Source organism: Myotis nattereri (assembly GCF_964212035.1).
Source record: "Myotis nattereri genome assembly, chromosome: 1".
In the NCBI taxonomy this organism is placed as follows: domain Eukaryota; kingdom Metazoa; phylum Chordata; class Mammalia; order Chiroptera; family Vespertilionidae; genus Myotis; species Myotis nattereri.
In genome coordinates, this window is record NC_138075.1 from 190,680,502 (window position 1) to 190,694,327 (window position 13,826).

Genomic DNA, 13,826 nt, shown 5'->3' on the forward strand with positions numbered 1-13,826 from the left:
TCTGAATACAATCCTGTGTGGAATACTACATTTTGAAGATGATCTGTCACTTATCATCAGTCCTATGCATTGGGGACTCAGATTGAACTATTATTAATCAACTGGAATTTCTGGAACTTTTGCTCACAAACTGCTATGTATGATTCCATGACTTCTCCATTCTGTAGTTGAATTTGTTTTTTGAAACAACTGTATGTGTATAGTTATTTCTATTCCTTGACATATTTTCAGTGCTGTCACAATTTTTTTCACCTGAAAATATTATCATGCTATTAAAATTTGACATTTACTGAGCACTTGGTAATTCACAGCGAGTGCTAAGGAGTTATCTGATATAACATTTACAGCAATCATATACAAACTATAATATTTTTGTTTTCTATCTAATTAACTGGTCTTAGATGTTTGTCATCTGAAAATTTGATAAGCCTATCTTAACTCATCTTTTATGCCACTAATAAAGAAAATTTAAAAAGTGAAGATCAATACACTACCAAAGATGTTCTTAATTTAAATGCAAGTAGATTCAGGTTTGGTATGTCTACCTAGATATGCCATGGATACCCCACACTTATCAGTCCAGCAATTTAGTTTTTAACTTCTTCACTTCTCAATTTACCCATTTCTCAAGCTATGAAACTTGGAATGAAATCCTGCTTTTCTGCAGCCTGCATGAATTCTATTCGGTCCATTTATTTGGTCACCACTGCTACTATTCTAATCCAAGTAAGTAATTCCTGTATTGTTTCTTCCTGTCAGTCAAAACCATACTCATGACTGCAGCCAGAATGATCTTTTATTTTATTTTTTTTTGTTATCCTCACCTGAGGATATTTTTCCATTGATTTTTAGACAGAGTGGGATTGACGAGGAGAGACACACAGAGAGAAACATGGATGTGAGAGACACATGGAATGGTTGCCTCCCTCACACGCCCTGATCAGGGCCTGGGATTAAGCCTGCAACCAAGGTATGTGTCCTTGACCAGAATCGAACATGGGACCCTTCAATCCATAGGCCAACACTGTATCCACTGAGCCAAACAAACTAGGGCCAGAATGGTCTTTTAAAGAGAAAATTCCCTGATTATCACTTCCCTTCTAATATTTCTGTTTTTTCCCAGTGCTAATCATTTTAAATTCATTCTTCAGGATGGCCTGGAAAATGTTTAATCTGCTTCTCTTCTTGCTTTTTGTGTGCTAGACACAATAGACATCTATATTCTGCAACAAATGTCTTCATTTGTCTTTGGTCTTTTCAAACATGACATTTCCGTTCTTCTCCTCCCTTCTCTCCCCCTTCTCCTCTTTCTCCTTCTATGCCAGGCATACACTGATGAATCAAACAAGACATTGCCCATGTGGAGCTTACACTCTAACTTAAAAAGATAGAAAACAAACAAATATACAAATAAATATGTATTTTTACCAAATTTGCTTTTTCTACTACTTTTACTGACTAAGGTGTACTGATATTCTATGTGATAACTTGAACATCCTCTCCTCATGGAGGCTTGCCCTTACTCTGAAGATTGCTACTCCCGCCTTCTGTGGGTAAAACATCCCTCACGTTTCTTTTTTAGCACGTCATATTTGTCATGATTTGTTTCAGGTATGCCATCCCTAATAGCCTGAAAACTCCATAAAGGCACAGCCCATTACCAATTGTCCGCTTGTATATCCTCAAACCACTGAATGGTTCCTGGAAAAGAGAAGGTAATCGATAGTTATTTACTAAATGATTGATTGATCAAATACAAATTAAACATGAAGCCACATTCTATGCACTTTAACCAAATGATTCCATCTTAATTCTGCAGAATAACATTGCAGAAATCGAAAGAAGGTTTTATTCATCTTTTTCATATTTAGAATAATGTCTGGCTGCGTAATGGATGGGGGGAAGGGGCTATATCATCTTACTAGATAAAAATTCACATTAGAAAGTCACCATAATCAGAACAAGTGATACTTCCATAAAGATAAATAACCCATGAATGAGATGAATGGACCTAAACGTACTTAGTACTATTTAGTATATGTCAAACTTTAATTTTGAGAATTAATATTTGACATCAAAGATTAAAAATGTATTATTTGAAAACAATGCTGGAACAACTCACTTTTTGAGAAAATCTCTTAAATGTTTATTTACAGTATGAAAATAAATCCCATATTCCGAATAACAAATATTCCAGGTGAGTTAAAAATTTAATAGTGAAAAATTAAACCATAAAATAATAGAAGAAATGTTTGCAGATAATTAAATATTTTGGGGGATAACAAAGCCCTGTTTAAGAAAGGCCATAATTGTGTTCAACTTCAGGAAAATTCTTACCTAGAGAACTGAGTGATTGGTGTCCCTTTCCTTGATTACTATGTGAATGCCATTTTCTGGAGAGCAGCCCTGCAGTCTTTATCCCAAAGTGCCATAGAAACCAGAATCAAATCATGACTATCTTTTCCTATAATAATTTTTAATCATCGAAATAGCAAAACTTTAAGTAGTTTTTAAACACCACTCATGAATTTGGAATAGTATTTGATATGTATATTATACCTTTAAAATATTCATAGTATATAAATTTCCCTTAAATATCAATAAAACATATTTATATGTACATATATAACACATTATAAAAATGTCAAATACTTTATTAAACATCTCACTAGAAAAAAAACAGAACCAATCCAGATAGATTATTAAAATTGTCTTATACAAAGAAGTTCCAATTAAAATGAGATGCTTGTTGTTTAAAAATTCCAATATATCAATAATGAAATAAGTGTGGAGAAACAGGCAATCTTATTATCTACTTCTTATAAATTCTAAAAATTGTTTCTTTGGAAAACTGTCATTAAGCATATCAAAATTCATAAAATATAAACTAAAATATTGTCTTAAATAAATGATTTCATATCTCTAAAACAATGCATGTACACATTTTTAATTTTTGTATTTTGTATGAGAGTAAAAGTTGAAACACAAACTAAATGTTCAATAATAAAATTTGGTTAATCAGTTAAGATAATTTCAAAATTTGTCCTTAAATGACAAATTCAAAATTTGTCTATAATGACATAGAAGAATATTAATGACATAGTTTAAATTATAAAAAGATTATAAAACATTATAGTATAATGAAATTTTTTATATAAAATGCATGCAATTTATGTATTTGTTTATATGGAAAAAGTCTCCAAAACAAACTCTTAAACATCATTATATCTAGGTGATGGAATTTATGATGCTATTAGCTTTTGACAGCTTTTCTTAGATGTTAAGAGTTGGAGTCCAGAACTTCAAAATCCAGGCTTTCCAAGTTATACAATATGTGAATTTTAGTGCCTCATTTTCTTCATTAAAAATGGTAATATTAATAGTATTTCTTGAGTTATTCTGATGATTAGATTCGTTGTTATACGCAAATCAGAACTTTGTATAGAATGAGCACATAAAAAGTTAACTTTTTTCCTTTTTTCATTCTAATTATTTTTATAATGATTATCAATTACTTTTGTAATTAAAAATAAAACTCATCTCACTAGGAAGTATCCTGTGTAATCTCCTCATATCGGAATGAGACCTACTGGATGACAAAGCTTAAATTATTAAATGTGCTAGGCAAGGCAAGGAAAACCTATACAGAATTTTCTCTATTTTTTCACTGGAATTACTTATAATTTTATAAAATATTACTTTTATAGTGTCTAATCTTCTTGAAAGTCATTCCCTTAGAGTTTCTTTTGTATACAAGTCCAACTCACCCTATTTCTAATGTAACTATTATGAATAGCCTTCCGATTCCATCTGCTTCTAGTTTGATTTTTTAAATAACTGGGATTATGTTATCCAGATTCCTGTTATACTACTCTATTTGGTTACCCTTTCTCCCAGCTCCTGGACAGATCCATTCTCAGAGGTTGAATCCTTTGAGGGGAACCCTCTATTTCCTTGACTTATGTTACCATCTTGAGTAACTCACCCAAACAACCTCGTGTGTGTGTGTGTGTGTGTGTGTGTGTGTGTGTGTGTGTGTCTGCTGGGGCCCTGCCCCCAGCCATGCTACAGAGGCTCGGAGCAGGTATGACACTAGAACACTTCCAGAATAGTCCATATTAGGGAGAAAACCCCTTCCCAACCAGAAGGGAGAGTCAGAATTTGGCTCCACAAAGTCCAGAAACAACCCACCCCTGGAAATATAAAATCCCAAGTACTGACTGACTACATGATCAACTCAGGAGTTAGCCTGTGTCCACTCACAGGCTTCTTTTATAGCAGTGCCCTGTGAGACTTGCAATGGGGGATGGAGACAGCTAGGTCAGGGGACATCAACCCCTGATCCTGCTTCCAGGAACCTCTATTCTGGCCCCCCCTTTTTTTCTCTCTCTCTCTACCAGAATAAAACTCTCTTTGCTCTCACTCAGACTTGTTTTTTGAATTCTTTTCCTGTGCTAGTCAAGAGCCTGGAGGTCCCAGATCTTGCAAAGGCATGGCCACTCTGACTGGAACCCATCTGGTGTAAAGAGGGCAGGAAAGAGGATGACAGAAAGGTCCTCTATTTCAGTATTACCAAGTATTACCAAGCACTTTGTTAACAGATCAAAAGTCATGACCGCCACTCAGCTATTTATAATAGTAAAGCTGACATTTTTATCAGACTATTTCAGTGTCCGGTTCAGAACTTGAAAGAGATAGGTCATTAACTATTTAGCCCTTACACAATCCTAAAAAAATTCTATCCTTATTCTCTTATCTTATTTTATATTAAAACTAGAGGCCTGTTGCACGAAGAGATTTGTTCAATAGGCCTTCCCTTCCTTTGGCTGCTGGCACCGGTTTTCCTCCCGCACCCGGCACCCAGGCCTTTGCTCTGGCTGGGCTCCGACCAGAGCTGCCCTGGAGCCATCAGGCTTCATTGCTGGCAGGCCCCAGGGCCGTGCGGCTTCTATGCTCCGCCTGGCACCAGGGTGTGAGGCCTCGCTGCTCCGGCCCCGGGCCGTCAGACTTCACTCCAAGGCTTGTAACCTAGTATGCAAATTAGCCGCCATCTTTGTTGGTGGTTAATTTGCATATTGTGCTGATTAGCCAATGGGAGGTGTAGCGAAGGTATGGTCAATTACCATGTTTGCCTATTATTAGATAAGATAACAGTGACTACAAAAAACCCCACAAGTGCATTACTTTGTGAGAAGGCTAAAATAAATAGTGATATAAAAGTTTTTGTATGAAGAAAATTGTATTTCCTCCACTTGGCATCTAAGATAAAACATGTGTTAGCTTTGAGCAATATTTATCCTACTTGTCAACATCTATTATTTTAAGTGATGTTTTATTTCAATTATTTAATTGTCTAAATCCTGTTATCTAAATTTTTTTTGGTTTTGTTGTCACATCTGGAAAAAATATTTTGTCAATGAAAACAAACAATAGCAGTTTGTAATTTATATTACAAAAGAATAAACAGAATTTCTAAAAAATCTCAATTGCCAGGACAAAAATCCTTTGAAATAGTTGCATTTTCTTTGCCATCTATCAAAAACAGGAAGATGAATGGAGACACAAAACTTTATTAGCTACTTAGGGAAATTACTTGTTTACAGAAAGCCTGTAATTGGATCCTAAATATATTAGTGCCTGAAAGACTTTTGAAGCAATTTTCATGATGCAGGAAGATAGTCAAGTAATTTGAAACTCCAGTTTTGCTTGAGGATTTAAAATGTGCCAAATGTCATATAAAACCATAGACATAGTTGAATTATGGCCAATTTGTTGCCTTATCTTGGGATTTCAAATGACATTTTTCTTTTAAGTAGGAATAATAGAAAGGAGTTCCGTTTGACTTGAGCCAAGGCATCATTTAAAACAAGCATATGCTGTGTCATCTTGCATGCAAAGCCTTCCTCAGATGAGAAACTGAACTGGACATACTGTATGGAATATATTGAAAGGAGATCTAAAACATAGTTGTATATCAGGATCCCTAATTGTGAGGTTCTTTGAAGTCTTGAGGAGAACAGTTTGTTTCCAGTGAGTTTTGGGTTGAGAAGGGTGGGAAATTTCTCACTGGTATTCCCTTCTTTTCAGAGGAGCCATGATGTAAAATATTAGAAACATATTTCTCTGCAAGAGTCAAAGTTGAAACTGAAATACAACAGATGCTTCTTATTGATAAGATGAAAATTTGAGTTTCTTAGGAGGAGTGTAGTATGTTCTACAAGTTTTGGATATACTAACTATGTATGTAGGCTTTGGGATAAAACTGTGTGTGTTTTCATTGAAAAACAATTTTAATAATACAAATTATATTTCTCTTGCTACTGCCAACAGCCATGCTCTCATGCTCCATCTTTGATAAAAGACTTATTTCTAAAACTCTAGAATCTGAAAAAGACACATGCTTTCCCAGACACACTTGCTACAAGGGCTAGTTATGTAATTAAATCCTAGCCATTGCATCTGAGAAGTATGAGAAATTTTCCTCTTCATTAAAAGTGAACAGAAGGCATTCTGTCTCTTCATTACTTGATGTATGTATGTACATGAAGCCTGGGCCTTATTGAGCCCAATTTGTTACCATGAGGAGAGAGACAGCGCACAAGCTGTCGGATGGCAAGGTGGAGATGATCACCACCACCATCATTAACTACTTCATAAACTTGCAACATCAGTGTTGGAACTGACCTACCATTATTCTTCTGACATTGTGAGATGATACCTGCAGACACACGTATCCTAATCAAAACACAGGATGATTCTATTCTATACTTCAGTAACTTGAAGGCGAGATGTGGTGAATATACCCTAGGGCAGGGATCCTCAAACTTTTTAAACAGGGGGCCAGTTCACTGTCCCTCAGACCGTTGGAGGGCCGGACTATAGTTTAAAAAAAACTAGTCGGCTGCTAAGCAACAGGCAGCGGCGGCAAAAACATCCAGCAGGCCGCGTAGTTTGAGGACCCCTGCCCTAGGGTGACCATGAATTGTACCTTTGTATAATCCCCTCTCCTTTTGTGTGGGGAAAATGTGTACATGGCTTCTAAGCAATAAAGTATTGGAAAATGGTTAGGTCAGGTTACATTCCATCCTAAGACTCTATTTTAGCAGATTAGAGTGAATTCTCCTAAGGGCCACATTGCAAAGAACTGAAGGCAGCCCTGGCTGACAGCAATGAGAGAGGGAGAGAGAGAGAGAGAGAGAGAGAGAGAGAGAGAGAGAGAGAGAGAGAGAGAGAGAGTTGTTTTTCAATCCTTTAACCATTGAATTCTATCAATTATTGAAAGAGAATACTGAGCTCTAGAAAAGAATTAAGCCCAGCAACCCCTTGATTGCAATCTTAGAAGATCCTGAGCCTAGTCCAGTCAAGCCATACTCAGGTTCTTGACTTACTGATGTCATGAGATAATAAATACATGCTATTTTATGTCTCTATGATTTGGGTAATTTGTGATGTACTGACCTGATGTCTAACACGTCACATCACCAATACTTGTTATAACAGGTAATTTTAATTTCACAATTACTTCAAATTCACCAAATCTAAAATTGAGGCCTCTATGTCTTAAAACCTAAACAATATTTATTTTCTAATGACTTGTAAATTTTATTAATTATTTCACACTTTTATAGCCATCGATGACATCTTTGGATAGAATTTACATCACAGATTAAGCATTATAAAGTGACCTTCTATTATGCTTCATCCCTGAATGTTCTCATTTTGTTTTAGTCTGTAAAATTGGCAAAGGTGTTTGTAGATATTAAATATTAACACCTGGCAACAGTGTGAAAAAAATAGGCACTTTCATACATTGCCAGTGGGCATGATAAATTGACAAGCTCTTTAAAGGGTAATTTGGCAACATATCTATATCTATATATAGATGTATCTATATATGTATATATAGATATACATATTAATTTAAATTCTTTATTGTTTAATGTATTACATAAGTCTCCTTTTCCCCCCATTGACCTCTCCCTGGCCTCCCCAAACCCCCAGCACACGCCCTCACCTCCCCATCTGTGTCCATTGGTTATGCTCATATGCATGCATACAAGTCCTTTGGTTGATCTCTTACCCCCTCACTCCCCACCTTCCCTCATAGGTTGGACACTCTATTTGATTCTTCTATGACTTTAGTTCTATTTATTTTAAAGCTTTAAACATATTCATTACTTTCATTTATTGAATAATTCAACCCAAGTGCCAAATCTAGTACCTAACCTCTGATCAAACTGTACGTGTCCAAAACAAAACTCACATTTGTCCCTCTCAAACTACCACCCCAAACTCCCCGTCAAACTTCACCATTTCAGTAAATGTTACTTGAATTCACCTAATTGTTCCAGCCAGAGCAATTCCCTTCTCTCATTCTCTGTATTATCCAAATGTTAACAATTTACATCTGCCATTTCTGCTCTCTAGACAGAATAATCTCTTAATAGCATTGTTATTGCTAGGTATTAATAACTAGGTTATTAGTAAGAGAAAATTTTTTAATTACGTCTCATTACATAGGTTACAAGGATGACCTCACTCAGTCTCTTCTTCATGGTTCTATCAGTGGCTTTTTCTTTGATAATTCTGAGTAAATAATAAAACTTAGAATGTTAAATCTAAAAAGGCCTTTGATATCAATTAGTCCAAAAGTCTTATTTCACTAATGAGATTACAGAGTCCTGAATATTTAAAAATAATGAATCCTTAAGTTATATATTGCTAAGGGTAGATTTGTTGATGTTTTGGATATTGTTCAGATTCTAGTTCATATTATCTTCTGCCTTAAGCTAGGTAAATTGATGTATTGTGTAGTTTCAGTTTTATCATAAATCATATCATTTTAATGAATGGAAAAATATTACATCTGCTTCAAGGCTGTTGTGAACATTAAGTAACACTTGACATTTTCTAATGGTTTGTTCAATTTGTCACAGAATAGATGTTCCAAATAAAGTAGCTATCATGTCGTTGTTCTTATTGTTGTTTCTGTAATGGCAAATTATATTTTTAATGAAAAGCTAATTATAATATTAATGCTACAACAAAACTGTCTTGTAATTCTATTTGGTGGACTTTTAGTTTTCTACACAAAATGGATTTATAATTTCATTGAAACCGTAATGAAAATTCTTCTGAAAGAATATCCAGTAATTTAACTAATTACTTAAGCAATAGTTAGAGCCACAATATTCTTGACTTTATAAAATAGGAATTGCCACTAATTTGTGGGAATATGATTTGCCCTGTCCTTAAGAAAGGCTACCCTATAATGTCTGGTCTAGCTTTTTTGAAAATACTAAACCATCTTTTTTTTAATGAACTTTGGTACAAGGCTTTAATTTAATTAGATTGAAGTTTGGGGCTGTTTGACATTTTTTTCTTCCTGGTTCAAGCATCCAATTTTGCTTTGGGTTGAATTAATTATTTAGTGAATGTTTTTATTTTTATTTTTTAAATTCTTTATTGTTTAAAGTATTCCATATGTCTCCTTTTCCCCACATTGATCTCTCCCCAGTCATTCCCAATCCCCAGCACATGCCCTCACACCCCTACTGTCTGTGGCCATAGGTTATGCTTACATGCATACATACAAGCCCTTTGCTGATCTCTTACCCCCCTTCCCCTGCCTCCCCTTTGATGTTGGACAGTCTATCCGATGCTTCTGTCTCTGGATCTATTTTTGTTCATCAGTTTATGTTGTTCATTATATTCCACAAATGAGTGAAATCACATGATATTTATCTTTCTCCAACTGGCTTATTTCGCTTAGCATAATGCTCTTCAGATCCATCCTTGCTATTGCAAATGGTAAAAAGTTCCTTCTTTTTTACCGCAGTGTAGTATTCCATTGTGTAGATGTACCACAGCTCTTTAATCCACTCATCTGCTGATGGGCATTTAGGCTGTTTCCAGATCTTAGCTATGGTGAATTGTGCTGCTATGAACACATGGGTGCATATGTCCTTTCTGATTGGTGTTTCTAGTTTCTTGGAATATATTCCTCGAAGTGAGATTACTGACTCAAATGGAAGTTCCATTTTTAGTTTTTTGAGGAAACGCCACAGTGGCTGCACCAGTCTGCATTCCCACCAGCAGTGCACGAGGGTTCCTTTTTCTCCGCATCCTCCCTAGCACTTGTCATTTGTTGATTTGTTGATGATAGTCATTCTGACAGGTCTGAGATGGTACCTCATTGTTGTTTTGATTTGCATCTCTCAGATGATTAGTGACTTTGAGCATGTTTTCATATGTCTCTTGGCCTTTTGTATGTCCTCTTTCAAAAAGTGTCTTAGATCCTTTGCCCATTTTTTAATTGGATTGTTTATCTTCCTTTTGTTAAGATGTATGAGTTCCTTATAAATTTTGGGAATTAAACCCTTATTGGAGATAACATTGGTAAATATGTTCTCCCATGCAGTGGGTTTCTTGTTGTTTTGTTGATGGTTTCTATTGCTGTGCAGGAGCTTTTTATATCAATGTAGCCCCCTTATTTTATTTTCTCCTTAGTTTCCATTATCCTAGGAGCTGTATTGGTAAAGATATTGCTATGACAGATGTCTGATACTTTGCTGCCTATGGATTCTTCTAAGATTTTTATGATTTCCCGACCACATTCAAGTCCTTTATCCATTTTGAGTTTATTTTTGTGTATGGTGTAAGTTGGTGGTCTAGTTTCATTTTTTTGCATGTATCTGTCCAATTTTCCCAACACCATTTATTGAAGAGACTGTTTTGACTCCATTGTATGCTCTTGCCTCCTTTGTCAAATTTTTAGTAAATGTTTTGAAGATAAGTAAACATAGCATGTAGGATACTTATCAACCTTGGTCATCTAGGCTTAATATCCTTGTTTTCTACTCCCCCCCCCCCCCCGCCTCGGTTACTATGAATAGCATGGAATTACTTATTATCCATAGTAGTTTCCAGATAATAAGAATGCATATAAGCATAACCAATGGACATAGACACTAGGGGGTGAAGGCATGAGCGGGGCTGGGTGGGGGGGGCAATGGGAGAATAGGGACACATATGTAATATCTTAATAAAGAAAAAGAAAGAATGATACTTTGACTTGGGAATACATTGATTAATAAAGTGAGTGAGGCAACTACTGTGGCACATATAAAGTGATCTAAGAATAATTTAGTTCTAACTTAATGATTGGTTGCTTTACCCAAGACCAAAAATAGTTGCCAGAATTTTAATTGCAACTATATTATGTTGAATTATATTCATATACTTAATTATTGTTATATACATAGAATATATGAAGCTCCATTTCTGTCGAAGCTGTAGCAATCTTAATTTCTTTCCCATTCTTCACATTTTCCCTTACACAAACCTAATCTAGAATTTTGCTTTGAATTTGGCTTAATATTTGATAAAGAAATTAATTGGTGAAGAGAGTTAAACTATTTTTCACTTTCATTTTATTTTTTTCTATATTTGATCAAAATTTACTTAGGCTTTGCATTTGTTGATTCACAGGAATACTATATGTAGTTTCTATCTTTTGTTTTTACTATTTTTGTTTTTATCTCCAATAATTAAATATCCAATTATTAAGTAGTAATATGGCAGTTTCCTCATTCAATTACTCTATAACATACTATGAAAGAGAAAACAAAAATGGTAATGATGCATAAGGCCAATTCAAGTAGGGTCTACACCCCTACACAAATCATATTAACTTGTCAATATATTCATTAGAAGTTACTTTATTGAGGTAAAATCAAGACAAATAAGCCTCAGAATAATAAGTATTCAGACATTTTTATGTTTGAAATTTGAAAGTATATAAATACAATAAAACTGACTATATGTATAACACTAAAAATAACTTCCTGGTAATTATTTTATTTAAAAAGTCATGCCAGGCTTTGCAGACGCCGCCGCCCGGAAGCCGCCCGTGACAAGCCATGGGTAACCCCACCATTTACTTCTGAGGGCTGCAGAGGGCGAGCCCCTGGGCAGCGTCTCCTTCGAGCTGTTTGCAGACAAAGTTCCAAAGACTTCAGAAAACGCCCGTACTCTGAGCACTGGGGAGAAAGGGTTTGGTTCTAAAGGTTTCTGCTTTCACAGAATTATTCCGGGATTTATGTGCCAGGGTGGTGACTTCACATACCATAATGGCACAGGCGGCAAGTCCGTCCATGGGGAGAAATTTGAGGATGAGAACTTAGTCCTGAAACATACCGGTCCTGGCATCTTGTCCATGGCAAATGCTGGACCGAACACAAACGGCTCCCAGTTTTTCATCTGCGCTGCCAAGACGGAGTGGTTGGATGGCAAGCATGCGGCCTTCGCCAGGGGAAAGACGGCATGGATATTGTGACAGCCATGGAGCGCTTTGGGTCCAGGAATTGTAAGACCAGCAAGAAGATCACCATTGCTGACTGCGGGCAACTCTAATAAATTTGACTTGTGTTTTATCTTAACCACCAGACCATTCCTTCTGTAGCTCAGGAGAGCACCCCTTCACCCCAATTTGCTTGGAATGTTCTATAATCTATGTGCTCTTGCCAGCTTTTTGGGTTCCATAATTTCCCTACTCCTTCCCAGTCTAGCTGGATTGCAGAGTTAAGTTTTTGATTATGAAATAAAATCTAAACAGTTGTCTGTCAAAAAAATAAAAAAAATAAAAATAAAATAAAAAAATAAAAATAAAATAAAAAATAAAAAATCATGCCAGTTGAAAATATAACAAAAAACCTCATATTGTCTGTAAATATCTTTATCAACTTAGAGACAATATTTATGAAAGATGTATTTTAATTCATATTTTGGGTTAGTGTTTTCTTCCTCCAGTTTTAGCTACTGCATACTGTTCTTAGCATTTTTACTGGATATTGACATGATGTCTGTCCCCAACTCCAACATCCATGGAATTATTAAAAAAATATAATGACTAAAAGAGTTTACTCTAAATAGAAAATTTACTTGGAAAGAAATTCCTGGTCTTAGAATGCATCTCAGTAATGCAATTTGTGTTAACAAGTCAATAGTTTTTAAAAAACATACACAGATTAAGCTCTTGCTTTTCCCCATTCTCTTTCTGCTTTCAAATAAACTTGCGTGTGTTGATCTTTTTCTTAACATTTCTACATTCCTATGACTCGATTAACTTCATCCTCTTTTTTCAATAGTTTTATAATGCAACTTGAGGCTGTCTACAGCTAATGGGTAAAAGCAAGGAAGGGGGCAGTAGATACTGCTAAGAGGGAAAGCAGGAGTAGAAGTCAGATCCTTATTTCTATGGAAATGAAGTGTTGGAAGAAGTGTTCTTCCTGCTGTTTCAGGATAGATGTTGGATCCACGGCAGTAATGCAGCAAAGGTCTGTTAAGAGACTCCGGGATTTGGGTTAGTGCCTTCTTTATACTTAGGCGCACAGCTGGTGCAGGTGCATTTTCAGCCATAATAACTAATAACATCCCCGGTGGAAACATTCAACTGTGGTAAAACAGACAGAAATCTATTATAAATGTGAGTGCAATGTCAATGTTTACAGAAGAAGGTCAAAAAACGGAATTCCATTTGGTAAATGTCAGTACTGTACGAGTAGAAAGCATTCACAATATTTGCATTCTTATTAAAATGATACATAACAAAAACCATAAATATTTCATAGATTTTTTTACTCCTATTTTTCCTTCTTCATCAGAATTTACTTTTCCTGCAATTTCTCTAAGTCTCAAAGTTCACTCTGTTGCTTATGTGCTTTCAGCGTTTGGGGTGATATGGTGAGCCACTGGACTAGTACAATGTTTAGGTCAACCATAAGCTTACATTCAGATATGAACCCTAGAAATGAATGTTTCTTCTG

The 13,826-nt window shown here is 35.5% G+C and overlaps 1 pseudogene across 1 annotated transcript; it reads left to right on the forward strand.

The window, feature by feature from the left end:
* The first annotated feature begins 11,885 nt into the window (after positions 1–11,885).
* LOC308533194 (peptidyl-prolyl cis-trans isomerase A-like) lies at positions 11,886–12,868 on the forward strand (annotated as a pseudogene). Its single transcript has one exon. The product of its transcript is annotated as a peptidyl-prolyl cis-trans isomerase A-like (transcript).
* Positions 12,869–13,826: the final 958 nt, after the last annotated feature.